The sequence below is a fragment of the Triticum aestivum genome, chromosome 3B (assembly GCF_018294505.1).
Source record: "Triticum aestivum cultivar Chinese Spring chromosome 3B, IWGSC CS RefSeq v2.1, whole genome shotgun sequence".
In the NCBI taxonomy this organism is placed as follows: Eukaryota; Viridiplantae; Streptophyta; class Magnoliopsida; order Poales; family Poaceae; genus Triticum; species Triticum aestivum.
In genome coordinates, this window is record NC_057801.1 from 23,409,973 (window position 1) to 23,414,615 (window position 4,643).

At 43.7% G+C, this 4,643-nt stretch overlaps 1 long non-coding RNA gene across 1 annotated transcript; it reads right to left on the reverse strand.

Moving 5' to 3' along the window:
• Window positions 1–1,174: 1,174 nt before the first annotated feature.
• On the reverse strand, window positions 1,175–1,866 carry LOC123064453 (uncharacterized). Its single transcript, XR_006430701.1, has 3 exons — window positions 1,705–1,866; window positions 1,411–1,474; window positions 1,175–1,330 (listed from the first exon to the last, which is right to left on the reverse strand). It is a non-coding gene; the product is annotated as an uncharacterized lncRNA (long non-coding RNA).
• Window positions 1,867–4,643: the final 2,777 nt, after the last annotated feature.

Genomic DNA, 4,643 nt, shown 5'->3' on the forward strand with positions numbered 1-4,643 from the left:
TGATACAAGAGTGTTCCAAACTCCTATAAAATAGAAAAACAGAGTGCTTTAGTAGATGAACCATTTCATTTGAGTTCAAACTTGTAACACAGACTCATGCAAGTTCCCTATTCTAGTTAACATGTAAAATCTGAAAGCCAAACTCTTTCATTGAGAACGTGCATGTGCCTCCAGTATCAGTAGTATGAGTGAACGGTGATATTATATACAGAAGGTACTCGCATATTTTTATTTTCATAAAGAAAAATAATGAAAACCAGAGAGTGCCTGCTAAAACAAGGGCAAATATACACTATAAAAGGTCTTCATTGCATGAGTTGATAACCTACACCATCACAACAGTGCTGTCAGACATGAAGCCATGTCTTCTTTTGTATAATCACCCAATAGTTCTGTTGCAATGTCTGGGATTCAAACTCTCTGGGTACATAGAAGTGTAGTAATAAAGGCAACAATAAATAGTGATACAATAATTTACTTTCTTTTGACCTTCAATTTTTACTAAAATTATGGTAACTTTTTTCACTGTCAATAGAAGCAAGTAATTCAGCTAATACTCTTAATTGGATAGACTGCTCACTGGAATACATTTTTGCAGCCTTCGACCACAAATCGAGCTTTCTTCATGGCCGCTCTCACTTTAGTTCGACTGGCAAGTCCTTCATGGCTGCTCTCACCTTTTTAGCTTGTAGCCACCAGCTAGATGCACATAGCACAATGAAAAAAAGGTCACCAGGAGATACCTCGGTGATGAACTGAACATGCTATAACCCTGAAACCACAAATAACTTAATTCTTAAGCTTCCTAAAAAGGGGAAAACTTACTATGTCAGTCCCATACATATAGTCACAACATGTATGCAGAAAATGTACAGATAGGAAAAGGTGGAAGGAAATACAGAGAACACAATGGAACAAAAGTAAGCCATTTTTTCACCTAACAGTTATTGTCAAATGCAACAAGAACATGCGTGCATTTTCTTGAAATGTACATATAAGAAAAAGGCAAAAAGAATATATATTACGCATTGCAGTGACACATAGTCAGTGATCCTCTGGGCTATTGCATGAGTGGAGAAGCCAGCAAACACGACATAGAAGTCACATAAAAGGCTATCGCCATATTAGCATGTAGATCAAAATTATTGAATAGATATCAATCTGTTGGGTGGATGGGACGAGCTACACTTACTGTCATCTCGAACTGGCCAATAATGCTGAGTGGGCATCAACACCCTTGAAAAGAAGTCGTAGTATTTTGGTTTAATCACAAGCTATGATATACTTCTCACTAACTGGCCATGCTGATCCTTCAATGTAGATCTTGTACCTATCAACCAACACAACAATTTCAGTATCAACAACATAACAAACAAGTCCCCACCAAACTTTTAATGGAAGAAAACAAACCTATGGGTGCATAGACTGGCCAATATGATTTCTTGTATCCTGCCTTGCTCTCTTTGATCCAATCCTAAATGAGAAGGCAAAAGTAAACACTATAATCAGCCATAGGAATCATCAAAATTATTTTCTTTGGGAAAAGGCTATGTTACAGATCGGAAGGATGAGAAGAATTTTTAAAGCAACAAGATTTGACAAGATATAATAGGATTTTTCTACTTGTGAAAATAAATGGAATGTTAACACTCCATTCAAGTATAACAGAGTGCAGTGCAACGTAAACACAAACAACTACTGTACCTGTTTGTAGATCCGTGTATTTCATTCTTGTTTACTGGAAACATTACACTTGATAAGCTCTGGCCTTATAGTTGTAATCTCTGGATTCCCTTTCCAGTAAGGCATAAGGTGCTCTATCTATCCATCTCACCCTCTTATTTCCAGCATTCAAATCCTTCTGCAGTGCATCCCACAGCTTTATATTGATCTAGGCCCTGTAAGTATAAATATAATCAACAATAGGTAGACAAAGAACACAATAGCCATCTAACTAAATATGATTAGCACTTCATTTAATGCACAAGTACTTTCCAGATTCCATCATCCTACATTCTTAAGAAGTTGATCCCCACTACTAACAATTTTCACAACATGCACACTATCAATATCACCATCATGCCACATCAGCTTTCATGGTCCTGCATCAGCATCATTGCCACATAAGCTTTCACGGTCCTGCATTCTGTTTTCCTGCCGTGAATGTGATACTGTGCTTTAATTTCTCCTCCATATGCATCCCTTCATCTTCATCTTCTGTAACTGAGTTGTACATGGGTCATACTCATAAATAAATATTCATCCGCTGTAGAATGGATGAACGGTGGAGTCCCATCTCCCTCCAATACATGCTCAAGCATCCACCCAACGGAGATCTTGCCCCTTCCTCCATGGATATCTCAGCTGTGCGACCACCACCGCACCACCTACCATACGAGGAGCAGCCCGACATAGACTCTCCATCTCTGCAGTCCTTGAGCGAGATAGGCGAGAACGTGCCGCCGCCGGCGAACCCCGGCCGTAACTCCTCGATAACTAATAACTGGACGGCGTTCGAGCGTCAACTCGCCGGCACCAGAACCAGCCACGTTGTGCCCTGAAGATGAACGCCAGGTATATACTGCGCCATAGATGAAAACACCCATCTTCCCTCCAATTAAAATCATGCAGGCTCCATAGAAGATGAGGTGGCAGCTACAAGAACGTTGCCCCACTCCATGTTGGACGACCCAGCCGCAACGCCTTCCCCTAGGTCCGGCAGTGCTGCCTTTGGGCTTCTCCAACAGTCCGTCCTTTGGTTTCAGAGAAGATCAGAATGGAATTTCAGGCCAACGGGCAGACGGGTGCCTGTGGTGTGGAGTGGAGTAGTGGACTATGGAGGACGTCACGATGCCACCAAGTTCTAGGGGCGCATCCACACATCATGTGAGCAAGATCATAAAGCCGTCGTAGTTGTTGATTTGGTCGATGGCGGGGGACGTGCCGCGGGTGTCATGGACGCCGATAGCCAACTATCCCTGAATCCATCAGATCAATTGAATCGTCATTTTGTCAGTCGTTCGTCACTCACCCAGTACTGCAGACGTCGCCAATCGTCGGGTCGCTGCATGTCTGGTCGCCGTTGCCGATTGCGTTTGCGTCCAATGTTGTGACGTCTGCTGTTCTGCCCACTGGTGTCCGTAAACGTGCGCTACCAGTCTGATCATCGTCACAACAGGCATCCTCTCCCGAATACGTACAAGAAGCTTTGCTATGTCTGCTTTGCCTATCAGACAGACATCTTCGCTCTGCAAAGTAGTTCAGTTCAGTTCACTCTCAAAAAATGGGAAATCATCTACAGATGCACAAATAGTTTTGCTTGACATGCCAACAGGGCATCCTCTCCAGAAGTATTTGGTAAATTATTACTCCTGTTATCAATACTCACACAAACATTTTATTCAGTATATTTCTTATGTGATAAGTGAACTCACAAGGGCACATGTAGTTTTATCAGTGTGCTTCTTTCTTATGAGATCTGAACTCAAGAATTCAGTGAGCATGAACAGCTATGATTTTCTTCAATGATTTGCTAATTAAGATACCCCTCCTTGCTATGATTCATTTCATTTTTATCTTGCACAAGTAAACTGATCTTACCTGGTATTTCTTACCAGGGTAATTACTCAATACAAATTTAGTCCCGAACTTTCGGCCAGCAGAACAGATTTAGAGGTTACCTTGGCAGGCAACAGATGGCGGTGATGTTGAGCACCTTGGATGGTGGGCATCCTCCTTCAGGAGATGGGATTGGAGCAGCTTCTCCTCTCCATGAAACATGCACAAAAGCTGATGGCACCCATCACATAGGGGGATGAAGAAAACCAGACGAGAGGAGATATTCGTACCTCCTGCCTGCTCGGTTTCCACGGGCGAAGATGCTTCAAGAACCTTGCAGCAGAGAAGAGAGGGCGCTTCACGAACAGAGCACCAACTCCAATGGCCATGGCAGAGGAAGAGAGGGAAGTGATGGAGAGGGGCAGAGGGCACCTTGTCCGTGGTGTCGGCACTTGGGTTAGCGCTGCAGAGAGCACCCTCGTCACGCGGCTTAAACCTAAATCGGGGCGCTCATGCCGCCGTGGCCGTGGATCCCGATCTGCTTCTCGATCTGGGGCGAAGGGGAGGCGAGGAGGTCGCCTGGTGGTCGAGAGGAGAGAAGGGGTGGGGCGCAGGCTGTGAGGGAGGTCGCTGGTGGCGGCGGCGACGACGGCTGTGGGGATGGTGGCGGCAAACGAGGGAGAGGAGAAGAATTTGGGGAACGGGATGCGGGGTGACGACGAGAGAGATGGGGCGGTCCTCGTGGGGTCCAGTGCCTACGTGGCCATCGCGAGAGGGCGCTCCTTACGCGACTGTTAATGGGTTGTATTGTCCAACTCCGTGACTAACTATATTAATCAAGGTCAAGAAAAAACTAAGTGATGGGTACCCATCATGTAGGAACAATGAAAGAAATTCACAAGCACATCCAAGTAATATAAGCAGTAGTTTATATTGGACAAATGAATGAATATCTACACAAATCAACAAATATAAACCACTATAGAACAAATTAATGAATATCTACAACAATATGTATCTATACAAATAATATATAGTGTTTGTCGGTCTCATCAAATTTGAATAGTAAGGAATGCCCCAAGTCT